The 15,000-nt window shown below is 59.9% G+C and overlaps 1 non-coding gene across 1 annotated transcript; it reads left to right on the forward strand.

Moving 5' to 3' along the window:
- Window positions 1-11,247: 11,247 nt before the first annotated feature.
- On the forward strand, window positions 11,248-11,366 carry LOC131866774 (5S ribosomal RNA). Its single transcript, XR_009365374.1, has one exon. It is a non-coding gene; the product is annotated as a 5S ribosomal RNA (ribosomal RNA).
- Window positions 11,367-15,000: the final 3,634 nt, after the last annotated feature.

A 15,000-nucleotide genomic window follows, 5' to 3' on the forward strand; every position in this document is an offset into this window, starting at 1 on the left:
GAGGAGGGATGCAGCCAAGAAAGCAATCAGGGCTCGAGGCAAGGGATGCATCAAGGATAGCAATCATGTTGTGAGGCGAGATTCCAAAGGCTAAACGTGAGAGGCTGCAGGGTCGACTCAGAGAGGTCTATGCATGTGAGAGGCTGAAAGCAAGGTCGACTCGGAGCGGTCTATGCATCGGGCGCGCTTGGGGCGACTACCAGTGCCAACCCCTTATCCCGCGACGCGTCCGACAAAGAGAACGTTCCAAGGCGGCAGAGGAGGTTACCAGCCGAAGGATGCAGTAGCAATAACAGGTATAGTTCCGCGGCGGCCGAGAAGACTCACCGCATAGGAATCGGGATGCGAGGCGAGGGATGCGGCGGGAAGGCCCCGACGGCTAAACGGAAGAGGCTGCAGGGCCGCCTCGGAATGGTCCAAGCATCGGATGCGATTGGGACGACTACCAGTGCCAACCCCTTATCCCGCGATGCGTCCGATACACAGATAGTTCCAAGGCGGCCGAGGAGCCTCACCGCATATCAATCGGGGTGCGAGGCGAGGGATGGGGCGGGAAGGCCCCAACGGCTAGACGGAAGAGGCTTCAGGGCCACCTCGGAATGGTCCAAGCATCGGACGCGCTTGGGGCGACTGCCAGTGCCAACCCCTTATCCCGCGATGCGTCCGATACACAGATGGTTCCAAGGCGGCCGAGGAGCCTCACCGCATAGCAATCGGGGGTGCGAGGCGAGGGATGGGGCGGGAAGGCCCCAACGGCTAGACGGAAGAGGCTTCAGGGCCGCCTAGGAATGGTCCAAGCATCGGACACGCTTGGGGCGACTACCAGTGACAGCCCCCTATCCCGCGATGCGTCCGATACGAAGATGGTTCCAAGGCGGCCGAGGAGCCTCACCGCATAGCAATCGGGGTGCGAGGTGGGGGATGCGGCGAGATGGCCCCAACGGCTAGACGGAAGAGGCCACAGGGCCGCGTCGGAATAGTCCAAGCATCGGACGCGCTTGGGGCGACTACCAGTGACAACCCCTTATCCCGCGATGCGTCCGATACGAAGATAGTTCCAAGGCGGCCGAGGAGCCTCACCGCATAGCAATCGGGGTGCGAGGTGGGGGATGCGGCGAGATGGCCCCAACGGCTAGACGGAAGAGGCTGCAGGGCCGCCTCGGAATAGTCCAAGCATCGGACGCGCTTGGGGCCACTACCAGTGACAACCCCTTATCCCGCGATGCGTCCGATACGAAGATAGTTCCAAGGCGGCCGAAGAGCCTCACCGCATAGCAATCGGGGTGCGAGGTGGGGGATGCGGCGAGATGGCCCCAATGGCTAGACGGAAGAGGCCACAGGGCCGCCTCGGAATAGTCCAAGCATCGGACGCGCTTGGGGCGACTACCAGTGACAACCCCTTATCCCGCGATGCGTCCGATACGAAGATAGTTCCCAGGCGGCCGAGGAGCCTCACCGCATAGCAATCGGGGTGCGAGGCGAGGGATGCGGCGAGATGGCCCCAAAGGCTAGACGGAAGAGGCTGCAGGGCTGCCTCGGAATAGTCCAAGCATCGGACGCGCTTGGGGCGACTACCACTGCCAACCCCTTATCCCGCGATGCGTCCGATACACAGATAGTTCCGAGGCGGCCGAGGAGGTGGGGGATGCAGCGAGATGGCCCCAACGGCTAGACGGAAGAGGCTGCAGGGCCGCCTCGGAATAGTCCAAGCATCGGACGCGCTTGGGGTGACTACCAGTGACAACCCCTTATCCCGCGATGCGTCCGATACACAGATAGTTCCGAGGCGGCCAAGGAGCCTCACCGCATAGCAATCGTGGTGCGAGGTGGGGGATGCGGCGAGATGGCCCCAACGGCTAGACGGAAGAGGCTGCAGGGCCGCCTCGGAATGGTCCAAGCATCGGATGCGCTTGGGGCGACTACCACTGCCAACCCCTTATCCCGCGATGCGTCCGATACACAGATAGTTCCAAGGCGGCCGAGGAGCCTCACAGCATAGCAATCGGGGTGCGAGGCGAGGGATGCGGCGAGAAAGCCCCAACGGCTAGAGGGAAGAGGCTTCAGGTCCGCCTCGGAATGGTCCAAGCATCGGACGCGCTTGGGGCGACTACCAGTGACAACCCCTTATCCCGCGACGCGTCCGATACACAGATAGTTCCAAGGCGGCCGAGGAGCCTCACCGCATAGCAATCGGGGTGCGAGGCGAGGGATGCGGCGAGAAGGACCCAACGGCTACACGGAAGAGGCTTCGGGGCCGCCTCGGAATGGTCCAAGCATCGGACGCGCTTGGGGCGACTACCAGTGACAACCCCTTATCCCGCGACGCGTCCGATACACAGATAGTTCCAAGGCGGCCGAGGAGCCTCACCGCATAGCAATCGGGGTGCGAGGCGAGGGATGCGGCGAGAAGGACCCAACGGCTAGACGGAAGAGGCTTCGGGTCCGCCTCGGAATGGTCCAAGCATCGGACGCGCTTGGGGCGACTACCAGTGACAACCCCTTATCCCGCGACGCGTCCGATACACAGATAGTTCCAAGGCGGCCGAGGAGCCTCACCGCATAGCAATCGGGGTGCGAGGCGAGGGATGCGGCGAGAAGGACCCAACGGCTAGACGGAAGAGGCTTCGGGTCCGCCTCGGAATGGTCCAAGCATCGGACGCGCTTGGGGCGACTACCAGTGACAACCCCTTATCCCGCGACGCGTCCGATACACAGATAGTTCCAAGGCGGCCGAGGAGCCTCACCGCATAGCAATCGGGGTGCGAGGCGAGGGATGCGGCGAGAAGGACCCAACGGCTAGACGGAAGAGGCTTCGGGTCCGCCTCGGAATGGTCCAAGCATCGGATGCGCTTGGGGCGACTACCAGTGACAACCCCTTATCCCGCGACGCGTCCGATACACAGATAGTTCCGAGGCGGCCGAGGAGCCTCACCGCATAGCAATCGGGGTGCGAGGCGAAGGATGCGGCGAGAAGGACCCAACGGCTAGACGGAAGAGGCTTCGGGTCCGCCTCGGAATGGTCCAAGCATCGGACGCGCTTGGGGCGACTACCAGTGACAACCCCTTATCCCGCGACGCGTCCGATACACAGATAGTTCCAAGGCGGCCGAGGAGCCTCACCGCATAGCAATCGGGGTGCGAGGCGAGGGATGCGGCGAGAAGGACCCAACGGCTAGACGGAAGAGGCTTCAGGGCCGCCTCGGAATGGTCCAAGCATCGAACGCGCTTGGGGCGACTACCAGTGACAACCCCTTATCCCGCGACGCGTCCGATACACAGATAGTTCCGAGGCGGCCGAGGAGCCTCACCGCATAGCAATCGGGGTGCGAGGCGAGGGATGCGGCGAGAAGGACCCAACGGCTAGACGGAAGAGGCTTCAGGGCCGCCTCGGAATGGTCCAAGCATCGGACGCGCTTGGGGCGACTACCAGTGACAACCCCTTATCCCGCGACGCGTCCGATACACAGATAGTTCCGAGGCGGCCGAGGAGCCTCACCGCATAGCAATCGGGGTGCGAGGCGAGGGATGCGGCGAGAAGGACCCAACGGCTAGACGGAAGAGGCTTCAGGGCCGCCTCGGAATGGTCCAAGCATCGGACGCGCTTGGGGCGACTACCAATGACAACCCCTTATCCCGCGACGCGTCCGATACACAGATAGTTCCGAGGCGGCCGAGGAGCCTCACCGCATAGCAATCGGGGTGCGAGGCGAGGGATGCGGCGAGAAGGACCCAACGGCTAGACGGAAGAGGCTTCAGGGCCGCCTCGGAATGGTCCAAGCATCGGACGCGCTTGGGGCGACTACCAGTGACAACCCCTTATCCCGCGACGCGTCCGATACACAGATAGTTCCGAGGCGGCCGAGGAGCCTCACCGCATAGCAATCGGGGTGCGAGGCGAGGGATGCGGCGAGAAGGACCCAACGGCTAGACGGAAGAGGCTTCAGGGCCGCCTCGGAATGGTCCAAGCATCGGACGCGCTTGGGGCGACTACCGTTGCCAACCCCTTATCCCGCGATGCGTCTGATACACAGATAGTTCCGAGGCGGCCGAGGAGCCTCACCGCATAGCAATCGGGTTGCGAGGCAGATTATTGGGAAGGGAACCCCCTGGGATGCGGCTCAAGCAGTGCCCAAAGGGACTGGAATGCGGAATCACATCGAGAGACCCAAATGCTATACGAGGGCTCAAATCGAATTATCGATTTGGCCACGACATGGACGCATCGGAACGACTACCTTTGCCGAACCACTCGCAATTGCATCCATACCGAAACCAATAGACATTTCCGTTAGAGCCCTCGCATAGCATTCGGGAATCTCGCATGCCCCTCTAAATCGACCAATGCTGGCGCTCAATGAAAATCCGAGCGCTACCACCGTTCGAGCGCCAGCATTGGTCGAGTTAGAGGGGCACGGGGGAGAATGCTCCAGTCAACACCTCCCCTATATAAGTTATTTGTCCGATTCTCGCACAACCGTAGTCTGCCTCGTCGAATCAAACAACGGTCCCAGATTCCGACTTCCGTTCCGTAGAGACCCAAAAGCTAGATGGAGGCTCGCAAGAAAGAGAGTCGGCGCATAGCAATCGGGTTTCTCGAACGTTTAGGGACCGAGCTCACTTGCGGATAGGGCAAAATCCGCCAAGCAACCCAAAAGCTAGACGGGGGCTCGAATCGAATCGCCTAGGCGGCCACAACAACGACGTGTTGGATCGACTACCAGTGCCAAACCATTCAGCAAGACTAGTCTGTGTCGAGGCCGGATAGAGATTCTCAGAGAGCGCCCGCATAGCATTTAGGAGACCTGCCGCGTCCCTCACACTCGACAAATGGTGGTGCACGTTTATAAATCCGAGCGATCCCAACCCTTTCAAGCACCAACATCGGTCGAGATAGAGGGGCACGGAGGGGGCTGCGTGAGACAACACAGTCCCCTATATAAGTTATTTGTCCGATTCTCACACATCCGAAGAATGGTCATCAAATCGGACAACAGCCCAAACTTCCGACTTCCGTCCCAGAAAGCCCAAGAGCTATCTAAAACGTTCATGGCCGGAACTCGATCGCGGCTATACCAGTCCGCCAAGCAACCCAAAAGCTAGACTGGAGCTCTAGTCGAATCACCTCTGTGGCCATTGCAAGGACGTGTTGGAGCGACTACCATTGCCGAACCATTCCGCAGGTCGAGTCCATACCAAGGCCGCATAGAGATTCACGATGAGCTCCTGCATAGCAATCAGGAGACTTGCCGTGTCCATCACAATCGATAAATCCTGGTGCAAGATTTTTGCATCCGAGCGCTCCAACCAGTCGAGCACCAGCATCAATCGACATAAACGGGCACGGGGGGAGGATGCTCGAGAACACTACCTCCCCTATATAAGTTATTTGTCCGATTCTCAAGCAGCCGAAGTCTGGTCATCGAATCGGGTCAAAGACCACAACTTCCGACTTTACCCACAATGCAAGTCATCGAATCGAACATCGGCCCCCGAGTCGGACTCCATGCGTATGTCAGGTCATCGGACCCAAATTCCGCCTTCCTGCGCATGGCGGGCCATCAATATCAACTCGGTCATCGGACCCAAACTCCGCCTTTTTGCGTATGGCACGCCTTCAAATCGGTCATCGGACCCAAATTCCGCCTTCCTGTGCATGGCGGGCCATCAACATCAACTCGGTCATCGGACCCAAATTCCGCCTTTCTGCGCATGGCACGCCATCAACTCGGTCATCGGACCCAAATTCCGCCTTCCTGCGCATGGCAGGTCATCGGACACAAATTCAGACCTCGCCAATATGCCTACGTATCGAATCGGTCATCGGACCCAACTTCCGACTTCATCCATACTGTAGGGTCTTTGAGGTTGGCGCGGTGCGCTCAACCCAGGGAGTCGACCCATCGAAGCATACACCTCCCCTATATAAGCTATTTGTCCGATTCCCACACCTGTGTAGTTTGCACCTCTGACCAGGACATCGACCCCAACTTCCGAACTCGACTGCAACGACGGCACCAGCGCCTTGGTGCGCACCTTGCGACGCACAGTCCCAACATTCGCCTTCCTGCACATGGCAGGTCATCGGACCCAAATTCCGACCTCGCGAGTATGCCTACATATCGAATCGGTCATCGGACCCAACTTCCGACTTCATCCATACCGTAGGGTCTTTGAGGTTGGCGCGGTGCGCTCAACCCGGGGAGTCGACCCAACGAAGCATACACCTCCCCTATATAAGCTATTTGTCCGATTCCCACACCTGTGTAGTTTGCACCTCCGATCAAGACATCGACCCCAACTTCCGAACTCGCCTCCAACGACCGAACCAGCGCCTTGGTGCGCACCTTGCAACGCACAGTGCCAACATTCGCCTTCCTGCACGTGGCAGGTCATCGGACCCAAATTCCGACCTCGCGAGTATGCCTACATATCGAATCGGTCATCGGACCCAACTTCCGACTTCATCCATACCGTAGGGTCTTTGAGGTTGGCGCGGTGCGCTCAACCCGGGGAGTCGACCCAACGAAGCATACACCTCCCCTATATAAGCTATTTGTCCGATTCCCACACCTGTGTAGCTTGCACCTCCGATCAGGACATCGACCCCAACTTCCGAACTCGACTAAAAAGACCGCACCAGCGCCTTGGTGTGCACCTTGCAACGCACAGTGTCAACATTCGCCTTCCTGCACATGGCAGGTCATCGGACCCAAATTCCGACCTCATGAGCATACCTACTAATCGAATCGGTCATCGGACCCAACTTCCGACTTCATCCATACCGTAGGGTCTTTGAGGTTGGCGCGGTGCGCTCAACCTGGGGAGTCGACCCATCGAAGCATACACCTCCCCTATATAAGCTATTTGTCCGATTCCGACACCTGTGTAGTTTGCACCTCCGCTCAGGACATCGACCCCAACTTCCGAACTCGCCTGCAACGACCGAACCAGCGCCTTGGTGCGCACCAAAAGTGCGCACTTTTGGAGGGCACTTTTGTGCGCTCCAAAGGTGCGCACTTTTGGAGGGCACTTTTCTGCGCTCCAAAGGTGCGCACTTTTGGAGGGCACTTTTTGGAGGGCACTTTTCTGCGCTCCAAAGGTGCGCACTTTTGGAGGGCACTTTTTGGAGGGCACTTTTCTGCGCTCCAAAGGTGCGCACTTTTGGAGGGCACTTTTTGGAGGGCACTTTTCTGCGCTCCAAAGGTGCGCACTTTTGGAGGGCACTTTTTGGAGGGCACTTTTCTGCGCTCCAAAGGTGCGCACTTTTGGAGGGCACTTTTTGGAGGGCACTTTTCTGCGCTCCAAAGGTGCGCACTTTTGGAGGGCACTTTTTGGAGGGCACTTTTCTGCGCTCCAAAGGTGCGCACTTTTGGAGGGCACTTTTTGGAGGGCACTTTTCTGCGCTCCAAAGGTGCGCACTTTTGGAGGGCACTTTTTGGAGGGCACTTTTCTGCGCTCCAAAGGTGCGCACTTTTGGAGGGCACTTTTGTGCACTCCAAAGGTGCGCACTTTTGGAGGGCACTTTTCCTGTGCTCCAAAGGTGCACACCTAGGTGAGCACCTTCGACCACACCTTGTAGCACACCAAACTCTGACTTTCGACTTCATCCGCAATGCAGGGTCTTTGAGGTTGGCGCAATGCGCACAACCAGGGGAGTCGACCCATCAAACCCAACACCTCCCCTATATAAGCTATTTGTCTGATTCTCATACATGCGTAGCCTGCAGGAGCAATTAGGACATCGACCCCAACTTTCGGCTTCTAAACGAAAACAAGGTCTTTGAGGTTGGTGTAATGCGAACAACTAGGGGAGTCAACCCATCAAACCCAACACCTCCCCTATATAAGCTATTTGTCTGATTCTCATACATGTGTAGTCTACAGGAGCAATTAGGACATCGACCCCAACTTTTGACTTCTTAACGAAAACAAGGTCTTTGAGGTTGACGTAATGCGCACAACCAGGGGAGTCGACCCATCAAACCCAACACCTCCCCTATATAAGCTATTTGTCCGATTCTCATACATGTGTAGCCTGCAGGAGCCATTAGGACATTGACCCCAACTTTTGACTTCTTAACGAAAACAAGGTCTTTGAGGTTGGCGTAATGCGCACAACCAAGGGAGTTGACCCATCAAACCCAACACCTCCCCTATATAAGCTATTTGTCTGATTCTCATACATGTGTAGCCTGCAACAACGATTAGGACATCCACCCCAACTTCTGAATTCGTCTGCGTTGACCGCACCAAAGGTGCACGCCTTGGTGCTCACCAAAATCCGACTTCCGACTTCTTCTGCTATGCGGGGTCTTTGAGGTTGGCGCAGTGCGCACAACCAGGGGAGTCAACCCACCGAATGCAACACCTCCCCTATATAAGCTATTTGTCTGATTCTCATACATGCGTAGACTGCAGCAATGATTAGGACATCCACCCCAACTTTTGACTTCTTAAACAAGACAGGGTCTTTGAAGTTGGTGCAGTGCACACAACCAGGGGAGTCGACCCATCAAACGCAACACCTCCCCTATATAAAGCTATTTGTCCGATTCTCATACGTGTAGTCTGCAGCAGCGATTAGGACATCGACCCCAACTTCCGAATTCGTTTGCATTGACCGCACCAAAGGTGCACGCCTTGGTGTGCACCCTGGAGTGCACTTTGGTGCTCACCTCGGTGCACACTTTGGTGTGCACCTCGGTGTGCACCAAAGGTGCGCACCTTGGAGCGCACCAAAGGTGTACACTTTGGAGCGCACCACATAGGGTCTTTGAGAGGTTGGCGCAGTGCGCACACCAAGGTGGGTGTTGAGGTGCGTGCCGAGGTGGGTGGGTGCTAGGGTGCGCTCCATGGTGGGTGCCAGGGTGGGTGCGTGCTAGGGTGGATTCCAAAGAGGGTCATAGGGTGGGTGCCAAGGTGGGTTGGTGATATAGTGGGTTCAAAGGTGGGTACTAGGGTGGGTTCCAAGGTGGGTCACAAGTTGGGTGCCAGGATGCGTGGGTGTTAGGTTGGGTGCCAAGGTGGGCTCCTGCGTGGGTGGGTGCTAGGGTGGGTTTCAAGGTGGACGCGAGGGCGGGTGCCAAGGTGGGTAACAAGTTGGGTGTTAGGATGGGTGAGTGCTAGAGTGGGTGCCAAGGTGGGTGGGTGCTAAGGTGGATGCCAAGGTGGTTCACAGGGTGGGTGGGTTCTAGGGTGAGTTCCAAGGTGGGTCACAGGTTCAGTGCTAGGGTGGGTGTCAAGGCGGGTGTCGAGGTGCCTGGGTGCTAGGGTGTGGATGCCAATGTGGGTCATAGGGTGGGTACTAGGGTGGGCTGCAATGTGGGTGCCAAGGTGGGTAACATGCTCGGTGGGTTCTAAATTGGGTGCCAGGGTGGGTGTGCACCCACCTTGCCCGAGGTGGGTGCCAAGGTGCCAGTGTGGGTGGGTGCTAAGGTGGATGCCAAGGTGGGTGAGAAGGTGGGTGATAGGTTGAGTGGTAGGATGGGTGGGTGCCAAGATGGGTCACAGGGTGGGTGCAAGGGTGGGTAGGTGCTAGGGTTGGTGTCAGGGTGGGTGGGTGCTAGGTTGGGTTCCAAGGTGGGTGCGAGGGTGAGTGTCAAGGTGGGTCACAGGTTAGGTGCTAGGATGGGTGAGTGCTAGGGTGCAAAGGTGCCAGGGTGGGTGCTAGGATGGGTCGATGCTAGGGTGAGTGGCAAGGTGGGTCCACAAGTGTCAAGGTGGGTGCCGAGGTGGGTGCCAAGTCGGCGACTGCTATGGTGGATGCCAAGGTGGGTCACGGGGTGGGTGCCAAGTTGCTAGGTTGGGTTCCAAGGTGGGTGCCAACGTGGGTGCTAGGGTGCGTGGGTTAAAGGGTGTGTCACAACGTGGGTGCCAGGATGGGTGCGCACCCACACTGGCCAAGACGGGTGCGGGTGCAAGGTTGGGTTCCAAGCCCGGTCACAGGCTGGGTGCTAGGATGGGTGGGTGCCAAGGTGGGCACCAGGGTGGGTGCACCCACCCTGGCCAAGGTGGGTCACGGGGTGGGTCCTAGGGTGGGTAACGGGGTGGGTACTAAGGTGCGTGCCAAGGTGGGTCATAGGGTGGGTGCCAAGGTGGGCACCAGGGTGGGTGTGCACCAACCCTAGCCAGGGTAGGTCACGGGGTGGTTGTCGGGGTGGGCGTCAAGGAGCCAAGGTGGGTGGCAAGTAGCCAAGTTGCGTGCCAAGGTGGGTGTCGGGGTGGGTGCCAAGGATCCAAGGTGGGTGCCAAGGAACCAAGGTGGGTGTCTGGGTGGGTGCCGAGGTGGGAGCCAGGGTGGGTCCCAAGGTGAGTGCAAAGGTGGGTGCCAGGGTCAAGGTGAGTGCCAATGTGGGTTCCAAGGTGCCAGGGTCAGGGTGAGTGCCAATGTGGGTTCAAAGGTGCTAAGTTGGGTGCGAGGTTGGGTGCGAGGGTGGGTGGGTGCCAAGGTGTGCTAGGTGGAAGCCCGGGTGGGTCGGCATCCCATGGGTGTCGAGTTGGGTGCCTGATGGGTGCTTCTTGTCAAGTTTTAGTCGTCGGGACTCATTTCGAGCCTTAGAGGTCGTTTCTTGTCCGGTTGCCCTGTCTTCGACCTGGGAACCCAATTTTGGTCCTCGGGTCCCATTTTTTTTTGTCTCGCATCCCACTTTTGGCCTGTGGCCTTTTCGGGGTCGATTCTCGTTTTGGGCATCAGAGCATGTTTCTTCTCCTAAAACCCAATATTTGTTTATTAAGTCTCGGAACACATTTTTGTTCTCGTGGACCCATCATGGGTCTTGGAACGCATTTGTGGTCCTTGGGTCCCATTTTGCATCCCGAAACTTGTGTTTTGGTGCTTGATCCCTATTTTGGGTGCCCACCTTGCACCAAGTGCGCACCCGGGGCAAACCGAGCGCCTTGGTGCACCGGGGCAAGATCGAGCGTGCACCCGAGGCGCCCCGAACATGCACCAAGGTGCACTCGGCCCACATGTGAGCGCAGGTCGTTGCGCCCGAGGTGGTGTGTGGGCACCGCGTTGCAGACGGGACACTGCACGCACACGACGCCCCCTCCAGGTGCACGCACGTAGGCCGGGCCGGGTGCACACCCGACGCCCTAGCAAGGTGCGCGCACCCGGGCAGGGCTCACACTTGGCGAACGGGGCGCACTTCGCGAGGGAGGGTGTGCACCTCGACGGGGGTGGGTGGCCGGGGTGGATTCGCACGTGGGTCGCGGTTTGCTAAGTACACACTGCGACAAGCTCATAACGGGTGCGATCATACCAGCATTAGTGCACCAGATCCCATCAGAACTCCGCAGTTAAGCGCGCTTGGGCCGGAGTAGTACTGGGATGGGTGACCTCCCGGGAAGTCCCGGTGTTGCACCCTTTTTTAGTTTTTCGCCGGGCGTCGCAATGCTATTTGAATAAACCTTTTGCCCGTTTGCGTTCTCGTCGGGGCCGGGCCGGGCCGGGGTGCGCTGCCCGCACTACCGCGCGCGCGGGGGCGACACCGAGCGCGCACCCGAGGCGCCCCGAGCACACAGGCCACGGTGCAACCCGGGCGTTGTGCGCGCACCCCGGTGCGCCCGAGGTGCTGCGCGCGCACCCAGGTGAAATCGGTGTGCACCTCGGCCAGTGCGCGCTCGGTCGAGTCGCGCACGTTGGCCAAGGTGCACGGTGATGTTTCTTACTCTAAGGTTCCGCACCAGACGCCCGGGACAGGTGAGCGAAGCTGGGCGGGGCCGGGTGCGCGGCCGGGGCAGGTGCACGCAGCTGGAGAGAGCTTTGGAGCACACTTCGGAGCGCACCAATGATGCGCTCCATTCAAAAGTTTCCTGAAAAGGCAAAAAAAGTTGAGATTATAGAATTTCCCACTTGAGAGATTGTAAAAAACAAAAAATTTAAAATGAAGGAAACGCGGGTGCCAAGGTGTGCGCAGCCCAGCCAAGGTGTGCGCACCAAGGCGCCCACCCTGGCGAAGGTGCACGCAAGGTGCGCACCCGAGGCAAACCGGACAATTAACCCAACTTTCGACTTCGCGCGCACCTTGGAGCGCACTTCGGAGCGCTCCTTGGTGCGCACCAATCTTGGGCACCTCGGAGTGCACCATGGCGCCCACCAAGGTGCGCACCCGGGGCAAACCGAGCTCCGACTTCGTGCGCACCTTGGAGCGCACGAAAGGTGCGCACCATGGCGCCCACCAAGGTGCGCAGCCCAGCCAAGGCGTGCGCATCAAGGTGCGCACCCTGGCGAAGGTGCGCACCCGGGGCAAACCGAGCTCCGACTTCGTGCGCACCTTGGAGCGCACAAAAGGTGCGCAACCCAGCCAAGGTGTGCGCACCCCGGTCAAACCGAGCTCCGAATCGTGCGCACCAGAGGTGCACGCCATCGTGCGCACCTTGGAGCACACTTCGGAGCCCTCCTTGGTGCGCGCCGATGTTGCGCACCTCGGAGCGCACCCGGGGAAAACAATGCAATTAACCCGACTTTCGACTTCGTGGGCACCTCGGAGCGCTCTCGGGTTCGCACCTCGGAGCACACCGAGGTGCGCACCTTTGATGCGCTGCCTTCACCAATTTCCAGAAAAGGCAAGAAAACATTGAGAAGGTGTGCGCACCGAGGTGCCCACCCTGGCGAAGGTGCACGCGAGGTGCGCACCCGGGGCAAACCGGGCTCCGACTTCGTGCACGCCGCACCTTGGAGCACACTTCGGAGCGCTCCTTGGTGCGCACCAGGGCGCGCAACCCAGCCGAGGTGCCCACCCCGGCGAAGGTGCACGCGAGGTGCGCACCCGGGGCAAACCGGGCTCCGACTTCGTGCACGCCATGGTGCCCACCGCGGCGAAGGTGCACGCGAGGTGCGCACCCGGGGCAAACCGGGCTCCGACTTCGTGCACGCCGCACCTTGGAGCACACTTCGGAGCGCTCCTTGGTGCGCACCATGGTGCCCACCAGGGCGCGCAACCCCGCCGAAGGTGCACGCGAGGTGCGCACCCGGGGCAAACCGGGCTCCGACTTCGTGCACGCCGCACCTTGGAGCACACTTCGGAGCGCTCCTTGGTGCGCACCATGGTGCCCACCAGGGCGCGCAACCCCGCCGAAGGTGCACGCGAGGTGCGCACCCGGGGCAAACCGGGCTCCGACTTCGTGCACGCCATGGTGCGCACCGCGGCGAAGGTGCGCACCCGGGGCAAACCGGGCTCCGACTTCGTGCACGCCGCACCTTGGAGCACACTTCGGAGCGCTCCTTGGTGCGCACCAGGGCGCGCAACCCAGCCGAGGTGCCCACCCCGGCGAAGGTGCACGCGAGGTGCGTACCCGGGGCAAACCGGGCTCCGACTTCGTGCACGCCGCACCTTGGAGCACACTTCGGAGCGCTCCTTGGTGCGCACCATGGTGCCCACCAGGCCGCGCAACCCAGCCAAGGTGTGCGCACCAAGGTGCACGCGAGGTGCGCACCCGGGGCAAACCGGGGTCCGACTTCGTGCACGCCGCACCTTGGAGCACACATCGGGGCGCTCCCGGGTTCGCACCGGCGTTGCGCACCGTGGTGGGCACCTCGGAGCACACCAAGGTGGGCAGCGAGGTGCGCACCTTTGATGCGATGCCTTCACTAATTTCCATAAAAGGCAAAAAAAAAACGAGATTTTAAAATTTCCGTTTTGAAAGATAGTGAGAAAAAGGGAATGCTGGTGCCATCTTGAGCCCGCCCTGGTGCGCAGCCCAGCCAAGGTGTGCGCACCAAGGTGCCCACCCTGGCGAAGGTGCGCGCCCGGGCAATTAACCCAACTTCCAACTTCGCGCGCGCCAGGGTGGGAGCGCACCCAACAACCGGGCCTGGGAAGAGCCAATGCGAGAAACCCCACCAAACGCTCTGACAAAAAAAGAGGGGGCGCTCCAGTAACCCCGCTTCGGAGCGCACCCTGGGCAAACCCAGCCAAGGTGCCCACCCCGGCCAAGGTGCAGGCGAGGTGCGCACCCGGGGCAAACCGGGCTCCGACAACGTGCACGCCGCACCTTGGAGCACACTTCGTAGCGCTCCCGGGTGCGCACCTCAGAGCACACCAAGGTGGGCAGCGAGGTGCGCACCTTTGATGCGCTGCCTTCACTAATTTCCAGAAAAGGCAAAAAAAAAAGGAGATTTTAAAATTTCCGTTTTGAAAGATAGTGAAAAAAACGGAACGCGCGTGCCATCTTGAGCCCGCCCTGGTGCGCAGCCCAGGTAAGGTGCCCACCCTGGCAAAGGTGCGCACCCGGGCAATTAACCCTACTTCCGACTTCGTGCGCGCCAGGGTGGCAACCGGGCCTCGGAAGAGCCAATGCGAGAAACCCCACCAAACGCTCCGACAAAAAAAGAGGCGGCGCTCCAATAACCCCGCTTCGGAGCGCAGCCGGGGCAAACCCAGCCAAGGTGCCCACCCCGACGAAGGTGCACGCGAGGTGCGCACCCGGGGCAAACCGGGCTCCGACAACGTGCACGCAGCACCTTGGAGCACACTTCGAAGCACTCCCGGGTGCCCACCGGCGTTGCGCACCGTGGTGGGCAGCGAGGTGCGCACCTTTGATGCGCTGCCTTCACTAATTTCCAGAAAAAGGCAAAAAAAAATGAGATTTTAAAATTTCCGTTTTGAAAGATAGTGAAAAAAAAGGAACGCGGGTGCCATCTTGAGCCCGCCCTGGTGCGCAGCCCAGGCAAGGCATGCGCACCAAGGTGCCCACCCGAGGTGCACACCCGGGGCAAACCGGGCTCCGACTTCGTGCAGGCCGCACCTTGGAGCACACTTCGGAGCGCTCCTTGGTGCGCACCATGGTGCCCACCAGGGCGCGCAACCCAGCCAAGGTCTGCACACCAAGGTGCCCACCCCGGCGAAGGTGCACGCGAGGTGCGCACCCGGGGCAAACCGGGCTCCGACTTCGTGCACGCCATGGTGCCCACCGCGGCGAAGGTGCACGCGAGGTGCGCACCCGGGGCAAACCGGGCTCCGACTTCGTGCACGCCGCACCTTGGAGCACACTTCGGAG

The sequence above is a fragment of the Cryptomeria japonica genome, unplaced genomic scaffold (genome assembly GCF_030272615.1).
Source record: "Cryptomeria japonica unplaced genomic scaffold, Sugi_1.0 HiC_scaffold_154, whole genome shotgun sequence".
Taxonomy (NCBI): Eukaryota; Viridiplantae; Streptophyta; class Pinopsida; order Cupressales; family Cupressaceae; genus Cryptomeria; species Cryptomeria japonica.